Source organism: Manacus candei, unplaced genomic scaffold, assembly GCF_025592945.1.
Source record: "Manacus candei isolate 608988 ecotype Guabito, Panama unplaced genomic scaffold, ASM2559294v1 h1tg000095l, whole genome shotgun sequence".
In the NCBI taxonomy this organism is placed as follows: Eukaryota; Metazoa; Chordata; class Aves; order Passeriformes; family Pipridae; genus Manacus; species Manacus candei.
In genome coordinates, this window is record NW_026138143.1 from 2,805,351 (window position 1) to 2,823,767 (window position 18,417).

An 18,417-nucleotide genomic window follows, 5' to 3' on the forward strand; every position below is an offset into this window, starting at 1 on the left:
CCGTTTTTTTCACATTGTTTCCCTGTGAGCTATCCTATATTCTAATACTAAATATGACCATTTACATAAGAGATATTGTGAAGAAAGAGCAGCTAAAACCCATGATGAATAATCAGAAACGAACATCATCAGTCAAACACTTGGAACTGCATATTTTTGGAGTACAGGTTTTGCCATTGATAATAATATAAGAAATGACTGAATGGTGCCCTATTCTTTGATTATGGTGAGATTACATTTTCTAATATAATTTTTATCATTGAAGAGCATTTGAATTAGGGCAGGGAAAGAAAATAATTTGGATTTCTTTGCCCTGAGACTGTTACATTCCTACTACTGCTTGATTTCACTGTGATCCAAGCCCTTTGTGCTACACCATTTTCAGAATTAAATTATTCAGGAATGTGCCTGGATTAGACTGCAAAACTGCATTGTGTTACTCATTATGTAATTAATAATTGAAATTTCAATCTTATTAATATTTTCTGAAATACATTGCAAAGTTAAAATATAATTAACACATTTCCAATCAGTCCTGTCTTCTTTTTTTGTGCACGTCATCAGGAGCATAGTGACACTTCCACTCTAATGACGTATCCAGGAAAAAAATAGGCTTATAACATTCCAAAAGGGCAGACTCTGTAGGTATTAAATGGCTAAGATAATTGGCTAGTGCCATTTTATAGGTTGCATTATGCAGGAGAATGTGCCTTTGAATGGGATTTGCAATCAGACAGAGAAGACGAATACTGAGAAAAAACCATATAACCCAGAATCCTATGTATTAGAGGATAAAACCTTTTCAGGTCATCTAGCCCATCTGTGAGATTAAGATAGTTCTCTGCTGTACCTCTGTTAATGCCTTCCCTGCTATACCTTAAGTATCCCAGTGAGAGACTTGTAATATTCTCCCAGGGAATTTATTTTACAACATAATAGACAGCTGGACTGATGTAGGAGAGGTGTCCCAGGGGCAAGGGAATCAAGAGACATGCGCAGGGACAGACAACCCCATTGGTTAAGAAAGTCCCATGGTATCCAGGTATATAGGGAAGCGCCGAATTCAAATAAAGCCTCTTTCTTTATCACCTCAGAAGAGTGTACATCATTCTTTATCATATAAAGGACCCCCACGTTACAGACTTCTAATATTCATACTAAATCTTCTGTCTTTTCTTCCATTCAGTGTACTAAAGAAATAGGGAGGTACGGTCCTGGAGATGTAAGTAATATTTGAAATGGTGGTCTTCCTGATAAATGATTTATTTTCTCATTGGAAAAGTGGACCAAAACATATAAAAATAAGTAATATGTTCTTTCCATGTGCTTCTCTCTCAAAATTTGCTGATAGTCTCAGAATAGCGATGGTCTGGGAAAAAAGCCATGAGCAATAAAGAAAAAGAGACATCATCCTTATACCATAATTCCTAAAGATATTTGGTAGGGTTTTGTTGCTACATACTGTTGAAGTTGGATGAAGTTTCAGAGAATAGGACTTCAGCTCCAGGTTTTACCATAAGGTTTTTTTTTGTATGCTCTTTTGGAGACCTTGTTGGAATATATAAGAAAGTTTAACATTCCCTCAAGAACAATCTTGCTTTTCTGTGCCATAAACTGAAAGGAAAACCTGCTAATTTCAAGTGTTCTGGGCCCAGAAAAAATATATTCATCATAAAATACTGCAGCTAGCTTAAAAAATAATTGGCAGTTAATTTGTTCCCTGCTTTTTGTCATCCTGGTGGAGTTCAGGCAGCTGAGGCCAGATCACAGGCAAGAAATTATCTGTGTGGCTTGACAATGGCAGTGCTGTTCTGATGGGGGCTATATGAGAAACCAAGCACGAATACCCTGTCTGGGGCTCACTTTTTACTAAATAAATTCCATGCAGAGTAGTTATGTGTCTGCCCTGGAAATAAAATGAGAGTTGACCTAAGGTGTCAGAAATATGCTTTCAAATGGCTCAGAAACTGCTTTTATTCCTGTCTCACTTCAAATGCCACCTAAATGGCAAAGAAGGTCTATAACTAGACTCAGATAAACTCACTTTAGCAGTCTGTGTGTGCATCTTTCTAGTAACTGATGCCATCTTGTCCGATCAATATGCAGTAGAAGGCTTTATCTTATTCAATTGCTCTTTAAACAAGTCCCACTTTCTTTTGCCAGCTCCTTGAATGGTTTCAAGAATCTACTACACGACCTCTACTTTGGCACTCAACTGCACATGCACAGAGAAAGTAGGGATCTCTCAGCCATTTTGAGCCCAGTCTTTCAGTCTTGTTACACAACATGTCACACACCTCATATGTCTCCATCTTATTCCTCATCTTGCTTTCCACAGAGCTTTCTTCTGGAAAACTCATCACCTGGGTACCATAACAATAAAACAAAAAACAACCTTGACCACTTCTAGATTAATCCATTCTTATTCACTTTTTCAGTTAAAAAGTCATCTTGTCTAGCAACATGCTTCAGGTTTCACCAGAATTATCATTCATCATGTCTCACCCTATCTGACATACCTGCTAAGGCTAAGAGTTAAATGAGACATGCTTGATTCTATAAATAAGCAAGCTAAACATTGCATCTGATTACCCATTTTGTTTCACAGCTGACCACTTTAAAAAAGGAGGTTGGTAACAGGCATGGTCAGTTCCTTCATTTAGTGTATGGATGAGTGGGCAAAGGTCACCTGTGCTTCTCAATTTATTGCTTCTCATCAGATATGTGGTAAATGGGTATGATCAGTTACTGACCAGTTTCAGAGCAAACCCGGTCTTTTAAACTGATTGCATGTATGCTTTTCATCTGAGCTGTGAAGCAGAATGTCTTATCTCTTGGTGTAGTTCGCAGCATACTCGTTATTGTGGTTTATGTGTCTCAGCTGGTGAGCAAGGTCTCAACTACTTTCATTTGCACACGGGCTCTTCCATCTTCCACAGAAAAACTCTGATCTCTCCCAGTTGCAGGTAATATTTCTTCTTATATTGTGCAATTTCTTTCGGACTAATTAAAGAAATATATTCATATATCCATACACATATATGCCTGCATACATTCATATGTAGCTGTATAAATTTTAATATGTATATATATATAAAAGGTGGTAAGTGAATGTGGTATATGAGAGAAACACATCCTGGATCTGGGACTGGAATACTGTATTTGCTGTGTGCGCTATTCTGAGTCTCCCTTGACTAGTCTGTCGTATTTCTTTTTTTTTTCTGTGTGTGAATAAAAGCTTAGTTCTCCTGAATTTGATTGATATATGGAAATTTGACTCTTTTATCTGTAGAAGACATAATGTACAGACAGTAGCATAGCAAGGATCCTTCCAGGGCTTCTTGATTAGGTATGGCATTGGAGCTGTAAGAGGTTAGAATATAAGTTTGGCATTATGGATAAGAAATTCTTATTTCCTCCTCTGACTACTGAGCTTCTTGCAGCTACCTAGTCCTTAAAGAGAAAGGCAGTTTCCAAAGAAGTTAATTCCTTGGTTTGTTATTACCAGCAAAACATACTGGAGACTAAATTGAGACACTTTTAGAGAATGTATGATGATAAGAAATGATAACACTTTGGGCACCCATTTGGGATTAGGATGCATGACTGCACAGAGCCCAAAAGAAGAGCTCCTACATCTGTTTGTGCAGGTAGGAATGCTGTTTGATGAGGGCACAGGATGATGTTAGCGTCACAGAATTATTGAGTACAGCTTGAACATACTTGGCAGTATCCCATGACCTTCTCTCCTACTCCAAGTTCTCCCTGAGAGCGGAACTGTCTCTGGCCACAGGTTAATTTTTGTGGATGGCTCCTAAAGTTTCTGGATCTAGAATATTAATGAAGATGGCTAAAGAAAAAAATAAAATAAATGGTGAGCCCTGAATCACAGGCAGAAAGTTTCAATCTCTTTCCCTACTCCTATGTGGGCCGTTTCACCAGGAGCCTGGGGGACTGCTTAAATCTCCTCTTAAATGGTAAAAATGTAAAGCTGATTTCCAATTGACTGGCATATTACGCAGTCACTCGCACCAAGATAAAGCAGTTGGAAAGGTGTGGCATTCTGATTTTGTCCAATTTTTGTTTGATTTCTACTGGTTTTAATGAAATTATGTAAGGTTTGCGACAGTGGAGAACTGGAAACTGTGTGTCTGACTATGCCCATCACTGCCTGCTACCGAGCACAGTAGGAACATTTTCAAAAATCACCATATCTAACTTTGTTTGCTGTAATTAAGTTCAGCCAGCAGCAGAAGACTGCTTAGCAACTGGGAGGTGGACATGGAAATAGTAATATTAAGAATAAACGTTGAAATTTTAAAGATGACCATAAACTACTGCATATTGTCACTAATTGCTTAGCTAGATAAAAATGTTAAAATACCAGAAATTTAAGTGATAAATACTGTTCTGGTGTGACTTAGTGTGCCAAGCTAACAGGAGGTGAGCAGAAGCAATAAGTTTTTTGAGCTTCCACAGAACTGAAATCTCCAGAGATCACAAGTAGAAGAATATCTAGTTCTATATGTGCATCTATATGGATTTTAAAATATCTGGAGGAGGCAATGCAGTAGAAATGAGAGCTGCAAAAGCTGAAAGTCGTCACTTTGGTAGGCAAATGAGGGGTTTTTGTAGCTGTTGTTGCTCTTGTTTATTTTATTCATTTGTTTAAATGTCAACAACAACAACAAAGCTTTACTTAGTCTGTTCCTCTATTCTTTGCTGAGGCAAAACCACCAGCAAATTTTCAACATAGGAAGCAGTGGAGCTCTTGTAAAAAAGGGTATATGTTGCTATATGTATCCTCACAATACTCTGATAAAGATAGTCCAAGGAGATCAAATGACAGTTTTATAAAAATAGCTTCTGCCCTCCTTGAATTCCTATGCTAGATTCTGACACCCTTGTCATAAAGAGCCCAGCTGTAAACTCTGTGGTTGTTGATGAAACAGTCTCTAAGATTTCTCAATATGAAGAGGAAAAGGACAGAAAAATACAGCCTTTATTTTGACCTTATCAGCTGTAAAAACCTGACCTTATTTTGTAGGATAATGGCAGGATAGTATTTATTATTTAAACTCCCTCTTTTCAGATCTAATCTTGTTTCCATGGTTAAATCAACCCTTTGTTGGGATTTATGAACATTCAGAAATTCCACAAAACCTGGGATTCAGAGAGTCAGGGAGGAGAATGAAAATCCTGGAAAGGCTGTGAATACATAGGCAAGTCACATAGATGGAAGGGAAATAAGTGTTTTATAGAGGATTTCTGTCTGTGTGGGTGCCACGTGGAATAATTTTCAGCAGATGCATTGGGCAATAAGAGAAGGAATGGTCTCTTTGGTTCAACTTGAGCCCAAATCAGCAATTGTTGCTATTCTGATAGCAGCTAAGTGGTCTCTGGGAAATGATGTGGTCGTCTCACTCCACTCTTATGAATAGTTTTTCATTACATGAAAACACTAATGAGCTGAGCAAAGAAAAAAATGATGGGGGGGAGTTGTGGAAACTGAACTCCTTCCACCCTGCAATCAGGGCTAATATGTACAGGCAGGGTCAGGGGGAGTATAGAAACTGAGTGGCCCAGTGCTACAGCTCTTGTGTGGGTAACAGGTATTGTTGCTGAGGGGACTGACAATTTTTACATCACACGAACATCAGGACCATGGAATGATGGATGAGGATGGCAAACACTGCTTCAAGCTGATGGTATATCTGGATGTGACCAGCTCCATGCAAGTCAGGATGGTGCTGCCTTGACCACCTGGCCCTTGAGTCCCATACTGCTGCCCATGGCAGGCCAGCAAGCTGGCAGTGGGACATTAGTAGAGTGGGAGTAATGTGGAAGGACCAGGCATCTAAAAAAAGAGTGCAACTGGGCAAAAACATGGGCAATAAATGCAAATATGGAGGAAGATTATGTGAACCATGATCCCTCTTTCACCTTGTGCTGGCAGCGAACTAACAGGGCTGGTGATTCTGTCAAGATTTTCGGATGCAACAGTGCTAAGGTCAGCTCTGGGGGCACCTTTCTCCCAGCTCATTAGGGAGCTTTAGTCTCTTTTTTCAGCTCCTTGCACGTCTGAGAAGGGAGAAGTATGAAAGGTGCCTTGCAGCCGAGAACTGCAGTGCCTCCCAGGGGCAGCAGCAGCAGTGGCTGCTTCCACCTCTGCTCCCCCCATATGAAATATGCTGTGTGTGGTACCAGTTTCCCTTTCTATAGGGACTCGTCTGTGTTGCTTACATCATATGCTGGATTTAGAAGAACTCCAGTGTTACCATGGCAACAGTTTCTGCTTAAGTATAGGTGAGAATGTAAGTTAATTTTAAATAAGGTGATATGAAGGAGGGGGTGAATAAAGCTCTCAAAGCATTTGAAGTCACACAGATCTATCTGTCTAATCAGTTTTGTAAGAAAGGTTCTAAAGCTAATTTCTCATCACTAAGGTTACATCCTCCTCATAAAAAAAAAAGAAAAAGAAAAAAAAAGAAAAAGAAAAAGAAAAAAAAAAAAGATGTTCCGGGCATATTCTTTTGACTGCCACCACTCACAGTGACCTGGGAAGCATCTCTGTCTCCTCTCCATGTTCCCCATGTACACCTTGCCAAATACTCTGCATGTGGTGGGGTCAGTAGATGGATATGACTTAGAAACAGCACATCTAGGTGGATGCTCTGAGGTTTCAGGGAGTGTGGAATTAATGCAGTTTTGCTGCTGCTGCTGGTTGTTGTTATGAGGAGAGGCCAATATGCTGTCCATCATTATGTGGCTTGAACTCTGCCCTCAGTGGTATCCTTAAAACCTAAAGACAATACATACAAATATTTATACATAAATTATATTTTTATTTGTATGTATGTCTATTGTGATCTATTATTGGAAATTTAAAAAAATACAGTCACCAAAATCAAAACATTATTTTTATTGTAAAATTATCTGGAGGAAAAAAAAAAGAAATTTGTATTTGATAAAGCACCAGTATGTCGAGTGCTGCTCTCAAAAGCATTATAGAATTACCCCTTTTTGCTTCCCACTAGCCCAGTTGGAGCACTATTTCTCTCTCAGCTCCATAAATGGCAATTATCATTATTGTGTGTGAGTGTCTAGTCCATTAAATAAATATCAAGGTAATGGTAAGAGATCCAGAAGCCCTCTTAAACATTCTCCTAGTTTGTTAATGCACTGTGATCCACTTTTTTAAAGACCTGCCTTCTTAATATACACAATTTACAGCTTAAGAGCTGATAACTTCAGAAAAAATGAAGGGCACAGGGTGATGCACACCCGTTTGTGACAGTGGTCACACTTAAGCTTGGAGGCACGTTATCTCCCGAGTGGCCTGACACCATCAGTGGGGGCTGACTCTTCTCTTCTTAGATCTGAGTAACAAGAGGATGCTATTTAGATTTTTTCATAAACAGTTGCCTAGTAACCAGTTTTTGTAAATCTTTTAGCAGCACCAGTAGTACAAGTACCTGTGCCAAGGTGTTTATGCCTTCCACTTACCTGGAAGGGACAACTACACAAGCAGAAATAAGTGTTACTGCCTACTGGCTTATTCATGGCCCTGAATTTGCAAAGTAGTTAGACACAAGAGAGTGAGGTAAAAGTATGATACTCATTAATAAACAGTGCAACCTTTTAAAACTTCCCTTTCCGTGCCCTGATTTTCAGCACTGCTTTTTCACTTCTTATCTTCATTTCATTTGTTTGTTTTGCCATGAGTCACTTCCCTGCTGTTGCTTAGCCCAAGAAAAAACATCTCTTTTCTGGAGTTTGAAAGAGCAAATTTCTAGCACATAAGCTCTACATACTACAGAGGAGTTGTGTAACATTATGGGTCACTTGTAAAGATGTTTCCAACTTTCTACTCTGAATTTCTTCAGTTGTGTTTGGTGAACTGATTCATGGTTGCATTTGTGTTGGTGATGAGATCCTTAATCTGTATGCAGAAGGCTTAATTAATTAGAGTACCACGGGATGCCAAGCCAGTCACAGTCAAAATCACAAGATAAGAAAGGAGGTGACTGCAGACATAATGGTTATTAGATTTCTAAAACTGTCTGGATTACATGGAGCTTTCATGTGGATGGCGCTGCCCTGAGTGTGCAGCCTGAATCTGAATTGCTGGTCTGCAGGAGGCAGATAGCTTATTGCATGCCCTAAAAAGTGAGACGTTCCTCAGCATTGCATTGGTATGGTATGTCTTTAAGCAGGTATTTTGCCAGCCTAAGCAGTCAGACAACTGGAATATTGGAAATCTGAAAAGAAAAAAGTTCTCTGTGTAGCTAATATGTTAGAAAATAGGATCTAAAGGAAGGAAAGTAAAGCAGTGGTGGAATGATTTAAGTAGAGGCTCCAAACACAAAGACTGATGGGAATGGGTAGCTCTGAATGATAAACAGAAAACAGTAACCATGATATGGTTTTCATGGAAATATAGAGAACTCTGTTATGTGGCACTGACAAAGTGAAGGATGTTGCTGATGCTGCCTGGGATGTTTCACCTAAGAAGGACAATAAGAGGACACTCTGTGTAGTGTCCAGAGTATTTCCTTCTGCTTATTTTATTTCCTTAATGGGTGCATCCGGATGCAGGGCTATAGCTACACCTCAACAGATATCCTTTTAACCAGCAAGAGAAGAGGAACTCATCCGAGTGTGATGGAGGCTATCTGAAATGGGCCGATCAGACAATGGGGAAGTTCCCTAAAGGAAGCAATTGGGAGTTTCTTCTTTGCCTGTGCCAAATATGTGGCAGGATAGAAAGGCATCAGTGAGAGGTTTCAAAGGTGTGAGTGTGGATCTCTGGTGGCATCTGCCAGTTACTTACAACTGTTTGTCTGAGGGGGACTAAGAAAACATGAATGACTGTAGACTAAAACTGTACCCAGTTGTCCACAGCTATAACAGAAAATCTGAGTCTACTGATAGCTGCTAGCATCTGCTGTATTTATTGCTAACCCCCCAAAAGACCCCAAGGGGACTTTTTATTACATTCATGATTGCTTACATTTAACAGTGCTTCCAATGTTAGTCACCTCTGCCACTTCTTATACACAAAATCTACTACTAAAGGGATATGTAAGGGCCTTAGGTAATTTCTCTCACTGTGTTGGAGTATACCTCTCTTCTAAGCAAAGGCTACATAAGATGGAAAGAAGTCAAAGTCATTGATTTTTGATTGCTGTTACTGGTAAATCATGTAATAATACAACATAAACTGAAAGCATATCTTTCTCTCCAAAGATGGCCATCTCAGACCACAAAAAATTAATCTGCCTATGGATTGTATTTGAGAGAGGCTAAAATTAGTGGGAAAACCAAAGTGAACTTGATGGTCTCCAGCCCAGGAAAGGAACACAGACAAGAATGGCGTTTGGGAGAAACAAAGAGCAGCTGTCCTTAAAGGTGAGGGATGAATGTCTGGATTAGGAAAAAATAGGAATTGAAACTGCCATCTCAAATACTTAGTGGAGAATAGAATGGTTTTGGAATGAAGACCTCATAGAAAAAGGCTTCAGTATTTTTTTTTTTAAGATATATTTCTAGTGCAGGAAGCAATAAAAGAAAAAAAAGGAAATTAAAGAGGAACACTAAATCTTCTGAGCAGGCTAGCAGGAAGAGAGAAAAAAAATACCGCAGTTGAAGCTTTGTGCCTCTAATACGTTGTCCTGCTCATGGCAAAGGAAGAGAAGATTTCTTCTGTTAATGTATGTTTTGCTGTTTGTTGGAATGAGTTATTCAAAAACCATTGCCATAGTGTCGGACTATAAACAGTCCTTGGGGCATGTGGCACTTTTCCTCTGCAGTACCTTATTCCATGTGTAGGATTTTGGAAGGATACAGGAGCTTAAAAAATAATTTCCACATCACCCGTTTCATTACACTGTGAAGAGATGAAGGGCAGAGATCATCTTGAACCTGTAGGAAGTGTCTGTATGTTAAAACTAGTTGCAGAGTATGTAGCAAAACATCTACTGAAATATTAATGAGTTGGGCAAGATATAGTTTGCCAAGAAAGTAGATCAAGAGGAGCATGTGAAGCCAGGAACTGCAGCTTTCATGAGCAGTATTGTGACTCTTGTGGATGTAAAGTAGAATATTGACCCAAACCAGTGGATTTTGTTCTGGTAATTCTAAGGATGTAATGGTAAGAAAAATGTAGGTAAATTCCCATTTGGTGTTCAAAGCAGGACAGGACTAGTGTTTATGCCAAATTACACCATATAGGATTTTCATAACTGAAAGTCCCCCTAGAGAAAATGTTTTCCCAAGAAAGAGATCTGTTTAATTTTCTAATGCTATTTCTTCATTTTATTCTTGCTGAGCAGTCACAGAGAAACCAGTTTCATCACAGCTTTGTGCTATGTATAAGTCTGATGCCTTAAAAACCCACTTTTATAGAGAGCTTCCCTACCACTACCCAGGAACACTAATTTGTATCCAAGATTGGAAAGTACTTTTTCCTTTAATTCTTGAATGATAGCCTTCTAAGTGTATTATGCATTTCCTTTCCTGTGGAAGAAATTCATGTCATACCAGAGAGGCAAAGCAGCTCTCAGACTATTGTAAAAGGTGGTTTGGGAATGGTGGCTGAAGTCTACCCTAGTGATGAGTCCCTGTTGCGTTGGACAGAATGGAATGCCTAGTTCACTGAATGTTCCTGCCCCTCTCAGCTCTAAGCCCATGAGGAAATTGATACATACTACACCAATACTAAGCTAATTTCCACGCATCAATGCAACACTCCCTTGCGCATTTTAGATGTACTTCTTATTAAAGAACCTGTTGCAAGGATGCATGTTGCCTAGGGTACTGCTGACAGAGTTTTAAAAACCTGGAGTAATTGTAAGCCTCTCTTGCAATATTTCAGTCTGGAGCTCACCTTTCATGCTGATGAAGTTAGAAATTGTCTATGGATCAGCAGAAATTATTCACCAGCTTTAAGTAGGTTTATAATTCTTTCAGACAGAGAGATAAAAGTGCTTGTCCCACTGCATGAAGTCAGAGATCCTGCCTGCCTTGTTCTGTGTTGTTGAGCCATTCTTCTCAGCAGGGTTAATGGTGACTGATCTAGACTTGTTCTACTTTTGTGGAGGAATTGAGTTTCATTTTCTTCTCATTGACTTTCTAGATCATGCATCCCCTCCAAATCAACCTTTCCTTTTACAGTGTACTGCCAACCCCATTACTTCATGCCTTCACTCTGTTTACTTCTCTAAATCCAAGGTGCAGGGAAAAGGTTTTGATTTTTTTTGTGTGTTATTTCCTGGAGCAGTTCAAACTGTATTAATTGCACACTTACTCCCCATGACTCACCTTTGGTTTGCAGTGGTCTGTGAGAGATAGCATTGCTGCCAGCATCATTCTAGCTTTCCTTCAGTATTTGCTGCACACTGCCTTATTCAGGCCCCTGAAGATACTTGTCTTTCCAACATGCAACCTTTTATTTTATATTTTCCTTTGTCTGAGACCCTTTCTGGCTTCAAGGAATATACTTGTATGACCTGGAAAGCAAGAGTGGAGTTGAAGAATAGCTCACCAAATAGAGAGACTGGGAAGGCATTTATTCTCTCTCGCCGCTTGCTGACATTTGAGTCCTGCAGGACTGGGGGCAGGTGCCTTGGACAAGCTCAAATTACTGTCTGAATGATACGGTAGGCTGGATACTAAATAAAGCTGGCTCCTTATGCCAGTGGCACCAGTCCTGCCACTCTATCTGCAACAACATACCAAAGTATCTAGTGAAGCAGGTCAGCTTTCTTTTCTCTTGGCCTGTTCCTTCCTTACCAGAGACCACAAGCAGGGAGGACTTTAAATACCAAAGAACTGACAATAAAATGAAAGCCTGAGTAAAAATGCATATGTTCTATTGGAAATTACAGCCATGGGTTGATCAAAGGCTGGCCTCAATGTGAAACCAAAATCAGAAAGTCTGGGTAAGCCTTCAGTGATTCCTTACTCCAGTGTGGTCCCAGCTGCTTTTCATATTCCACTCTGGACTTTCCTGACACCATCGGCAAGGATTGCTAGGATGTCAAAAAGAAGTGAAACCTACAGTGCTGCAAAGCCTGCCAAACCTCAGGCACATGGCACTGGGGTTTATGATGTGTGACATGTTTCAGTCGAGGAACTCGAAAACACAGTAAAAAAACCCACACACTGAAAACTGTGTTAGAGAAAATTGAAAAATGATGTGAGGGTCTCTTTCATGCAATAACATATCTGCAGCCTCATTCTAAGAATAAATGGGTGGTAACTGGTCATTTTTATATCCAAATGTATATGAATCCAATGGTTTTGAACTTGCTTTTGTCTTTTCCCCTTTTAATTCCCAGAGAGAATGAATGCAAAAAGTGGTGAGAAGCTAAAGAAATTAAATTTCAGAAGGAGAGCTGGGTAAGGAGAGGCTTGAGAACAGTGTTTTTCCCTGATTTTGTTTTTCATGTGATGCATCAAATGAAATAGAAGTTGAGATGAAAATTTGGTTTGAAAATGGATAAATAGAACTATGCATTCCCAGAAAGCATCAAAACAAAAATGCCCTGAAAATCAACATGGTTGTGTTTTACATTTAGCTGTCCACAAACTAGCAAATCCTTCTAAAAATAAATAAATTAAATCACAGCTAGTTTTATGATTCCATGAGATTCTCAAACCTGCTGGGTGAATTATCCAGCTGTCGGGTTCGTGTTTGTGCTCCATCTGCATCAACATTTTGTGTTAGCATGGCACCTTGAGCACAATCCATAACCATTTTCCCTCTCTGGTGCTCTTGCTCCCCAGTTTCCATGGGAGGCGACTAAGACAGATGGATCAGAAGATAGCTAAGGCATGGCAACAGCCAGATCCCTGATGTGATCTGGAGCGCATCTAGACTGCAGTGTAAGAGATGTGACAGCAAGTTCCATACTCCAGTGCTTTTATTATCAGAAACTGCAAATTTCAAATCATGGTGCTGAGCTGAACACTTAAAATAATGAGGGAACATAAATTTTGGTTGTAAACGAGCACTGTAGCTCAAGATATCCAATTGAAAGAGAAATATTTTTATGCCTTGAGATGGAAGGCAACAGAGCTGGATTGGCATGTCTTCTATACCCAGATGAGACATACATGTCTCCAATCCCCAGTCTCACAGGCGGAAAAGCCCACACATACCTTTCTTTTGTCATCATGGGCAAGAAATGTTTGGGATCAGTAGGCTTAAAGTGTGTAACTCAAGTTATAACTCAAGTGCTGTCAGTCACTAAAGACCTTCCACATCAGAAATCCTCACAAATATCCCTTCAATTGAGAACTGGGGATTTTTTTAACACAAGCCTAGGCTAAAGCTCTGCAGATCCTGACATATTTATGCTCCCCCCCAAATTTGATCTTTTTGTGTGGTCATCTGGTTGCCTTGTGGTGCTCAAGATTTATGTCACATGTATCTGCCTTCACCTTGATCTACACTAACTGATGTGTATTAACTCAGCAATGAAGACATATCTTTGGAGTTAAAAATTGTAGTGAGGAAAGATCAAACCAGACTACAGAATATACTAGGAGCTAAAACTAACCATTAAGTATTAATTCCAGATGCTTCTAGGTAAAGGCTAAGGATAAAAAGAAATAATGGCAGTTACTCTTGTAAATGTGGGAAACTGTAAGAAGGCGGGGCTGAGAATGCAGCCAGAGCACGTCTGCCACAGTCTCCACACTTGCTTTCTCTGCGATTTCTTTGCTGACCCTTGGGACATCAAACAGTTGAAATTTCTCCTTCAACTGCTCAGGAAGGCAAATCTGACGGCGGGTCACATCACACATTTCACTGACTAATACAGGTAATTTTAGAGGTAATTTTTTTTTTTTTAGATTCTCCCATGGGATCACCTAACTCCACAGCATCAAGCCTCAACTTGTTAGTTAAGCTAAAAATAGCTTAAGATGTAATAGATGGCAAAAATGGGAAACAGAAGTGTCATGCATTTATTGTACAAACAATATGAAAAATTAACTTCTATATCATATTATTTTTCCCACCCAAATTTTAGATTTTAGATATCAAAGGGAAGCAAGGGCGAGAGATTAGAGGTTTTCATCAATGGCATTTGCTGTGTTTCCTTTGTTAATATTGAGTGGAATCCTGATCGTATAAAAGCTAATGAAAATTTTCCTCCTGACCTCAATGGAGCCAAGAATTCAGTTCTGAAAAACTGGTGATCTGTTACCCTTTGATTCAGTTCTTTCATTGTCCTTGTTATTATTTCTAAATATAATCTGTGCATTATCACTTAGATCTATCAAATTCTGTTTTTCCCGTGGTCCTGATCATGATGTCCCATATATCAATTTGCATGATATAACCCTCTCTAAAATAAAAATTTCCTTTTAGTTCCATGTTTTGCAACATTGAGACTGGCAACATCCGCTGCACACATGGTACAACTTCTTGTCTTTTTTGCAAGATAGATGCTCCAGTAGGATCTTCCATGATGATTCAGCTCATTGTTCTGCACTGTTTAAAATACAGTGGGTATTTCAAAAAATGTTGTAGCTAGGAAACTTTGTGACCTCACTTCTGAGCATTTCATATCAAATTTGTTTGACAGAACCAATTTGACACTGCATCCATTCTAGAGTGCATGGGAATGCAATTATATGTCAAACTTTCTGAAATCTTCAGGGACCTCAGGACAGTCAATATTTGACAGGCATTATACTGTTTGGCCTCCAGATTTTTATCTAGACAGGCAAATCTAGCATTTTCTCAGTTTTCTCTCTGTCAATTAAATGTATTTAGAAATTTTTTATGAGAATTTTTTTATGTATCTTACTATTCAGAGAAAATCCATTTGAAGACATTTGTCCCTGATAATACAATATGAAATAAAGGATGCAAAAATTATCTTTTAAAAAGATACTGAACATAACTTTTACAGCTCCCATATATATGACTGAGTTATTTCAGTGAATAAGTTCCATGCAGTATTAAGAGTCCATTATCCTTTTCAAAAATCAAACCTGTTGTTGGGAGAAAGTGTCAGGATATATTTTAAGTGGCTCATTTCACTTGCCTACTTGAAAAACCACAAAACTGTTACAGCAAATGGAGTGGTATTCTTTCCTTAAAAAACATGTTAGTCCTCCAGTCTCCAAAATTCCTTTAGCAAACAAGATCTTTACTTTCACACATTTTCCCAATTAACATTTCATATAAATGCTTGTACTTTCAGAAAACAGATTATTAATCATCCTATAATGGAAAAAGTATAAATGTAATTTCTAAATATATTTCCTATTTGATATAAAAATCCAAGAATTAATTATATATTGAATGATTTTAAACCCAGGGCCTGATAATTTCTTTTTTTTTAATTGACATTTTATTACATCTCTCTGTCATTATGCTATATGAAACCTCTATATCTGAGGCTATATTCTGCTAGGCAGTACCACTCTTCATCCTCAGTGATCTTGTTCTCTAAGCAGGTTTGCCAAAGGACTTCAAGGCTAGAGGGTGGAGGCGGAGATTTCAAGCAACTTTTCTGGGCCTAAGAGCTGAATTCTAACTGATACAGTGCATACAGACAAGAGCTAACTTTCCCTTTGCTTGATTCCATTACTTTTGCAAGGGAATGGCTTACAGAGCTGAGTGATATTGCAAATAACACACTGGAATTGCAGTGTGACTCCTTTTTTTTTTTTGTGATTTACTAACTGTGCATTTTCATATCAGTTTTGTCTAGAAAAAAGGATGTAGTACAGTATAGAGACATGCTGAGTGATTTAGGTATCACTTGCCCAAGCTTAGTTACTAATTTGTAACTTTAATGGCATTTGTAGCTATTCTTTATGCATCTGAGTGTTATCAGTAGACACTGTGGTGCCCTACTGGTCAAAGAACATTGAAATTTCAGGTAATAACAAGAAAATATTTTGTTGTTGTTTTATTTGCAATCTTCAGTATTTTTTAAGACCATTACAGCATGTAATCTTGTTTTTTGGTCAGTGACAAAGGCACAGAAGCATATCTGTTAGCTCAGGCTACCCATCAGACCATCACTGTTTATGTTTGTTTCCTTCATCATGCTCTGGTCCTTTCAAGTGCTGCACACCAACACGGCTACTCTGATTTCAAAGGAGTTATACTGAGCAGCAGTGAAGGAAGGCTTCACCTTCTCTATGCTTTCTTTCCCTTTCAGTTTATGGTTTTATTTCTTCTCTCAACTCTCTCAAGAGACAAGAAGTCTACATCTGACAGATGGATGTCTTGTTTTCTTTTAATCTTTTTTTAAAATTCCCTTTCATAAGAGGTAAATTACGGTCATGACATTTGTTTTGCATTGCTGGTTTTGAGTTAAAGAGACTTAATGTAAGTGGTAAGAGGCCATCTTCTGCCTACACACAATCAAAGTCAGCACAAATTCCTAAATTCAAATGTGGATTAGTGTGTTCAGACATACACTTGCTCTCACTGTAATCCATAAAATGTGTTGCTAGCTTCAGTAGGTCCTTTTTAGCGCAAGTGGCTCATTTCAGGGAGGTGAGAATCTGGCCCTGATTATTTGATTGCTTCCTGTGCATTGCAGTTTACAGGGAGGCGTGTTATATCACTTCAGCTTATAACAGAACCTGCACATCTCGCTTTCCTGACAAAGAAATGCCTCCACCTGCCATTTGAAATATGCTGATATTATGGGCTGTTGCAAACCCACTCCACAATTCTGTGTGATTGGCAGCCACCGCTCGGAGGCTGTGAGAATGGGGATACAAGAGGTCAAACAAATCCGTGTTAGTGGAAAGCTGGCACACTCCTTCTTCACTCAGGGCAGGAATTCCCTCCCTTTCCGGGGCTGGGAAGCGGAGAGTGCTACTGAGAAGCGAACAAACAGATGGAGCATTTTCTTAACCTCTGCACTGCTTCACCAGACTCATAAAAGACATTCACCCTTCTACTAAATGAGTGAATGAGAGTTGATTGATGACTCAGAAATGTATTTATTCAAACTTCTATTTAATCGTAGCTACACAACAGCCTTCTGAACTCACAGGAAATCAAGCAATTCAGTTCCCTTCAGGTACAAAAGTGCAAGATGGCAAGAGACATGCAATATGCTTATCCTCTTTAAAAGTATTAGAAGAGCAGCCTCATGGTTGAAGTTTCCTTATTGGTGGAGTCTACACTGATTTCCCTCTGGAATGATTGTTGCTTTTCTGTATGAGGGCACGCTGTGGCATGTATTCTCCAACTTGCTATGTGTGTTTTATTTGATTTCTTAATTATTATTTTTTTAAGCAAACAGAGTCAGTTTATCCCAACAACTGTGTCTAAATGGATTTGGGTTTTGTATCCAACCTGAAAGGAAGCACAGTTCTGCTCAGGTGTTTATTGGGAAAATGTGTATCAACTCACTGAACTGTTTCTTTATTTGCTTTACATTGACAACATTCAGTCCTGTTACTTTTCTTGTAATAAATGTGACACGGACATTGATAGATCATTTTAGTTTAAATAAAAGCTTTGCTGTAAATACTGCTGAAATACAACTGTTTATATATTACACAGGGCTATGTCTTACACAGAAAATACTATAAACTCTTAGATGGGAAGCTGAGAGGTGTGCCTGTGTTCGTGTGTATGCATACATAGTATGCATTTCTGTTGCCAGTTACATCTGAAGTAAGCATCAGCTGGCATTTACTACTTTATTTCCTGTCATATAAATACCTCTTTTTAGATATATGAGAAATAGTTACAGTGGTTTCATATAATTTGTATTTACAGAGATTTTTTTATATGACTCACAATAGGATCCCACATTAAAAAAAAAAAAAGTACTTGTGATTTTGTAGTTCTGATAAGCATTTTAATATATGCAGATTGGAGTGGTGGATAGAAATTATTATTTGCAGTTTTTATAAAACAGCCCATCTGCCTGTACTTTGGAGGACACCCCCAATGCAGCTGTAGAAGAACCAAAGAGCAGTCATTAGTGTTCTGTGCATTCTCTTTTGCTCACTGTTTCCTTTCTGGCAAGTATGTCTGTGGGTGTTGACTGCTATAATTTTGATTCAGCAGATTATTACAGATGTGTAGAAAGCTATTAATACTTCTTGATTTCATGTACCTTGAAAGCAGTGAGGTTGGATGGCTCACTCTCCTGTAGAGCTAAGTCTGCACCACCATATTTCTCACAGACCTACAAGATGGCATCTTCCTCACAAAGATCTGGCTTTGTTGCTAGTTGGCCCATGATAGAGTAATCTTGCTACCTTTCTGTTTGCTGTGCAGTCCCAGAATAAATCATTGCTAAATCTAGCAGCACCTCTGTAAACATTCTCCCCACGTATCTCTTCATGCCAGTATGTGTGATCTCTGTCTCTATTTTCTCTTAGCCAGCCAGTGGAGAAAGTCACTGTGAATTTTCC

The 18,417-nt window shown here is 38.8% G+C and overlaps 1 protein-coding gene across 1 annotated transcript in view; it reads left to right on the plus strand.

The window, feature by feature from the left end:
* Nucleotides 1-2,679: 2,679 nt before the first annotated feature.
* Nucleotides 2,680-18,417, plus strand: part of ARPP21 (cAMP regulated phosphoprotein 21) — a 288,954-nt gene continuing 273,216 nt past the window's right edge. Inside the window, exon 1 of the mRNA XM_051768567.1 lies at nucleotides 2,680-2,966. The gene's annotated coding sequence lies outside the window, so the exon portion shown is untranslated. The remainder of the gene's footprint in view (nucleotides 2,967-18,417) is intronic.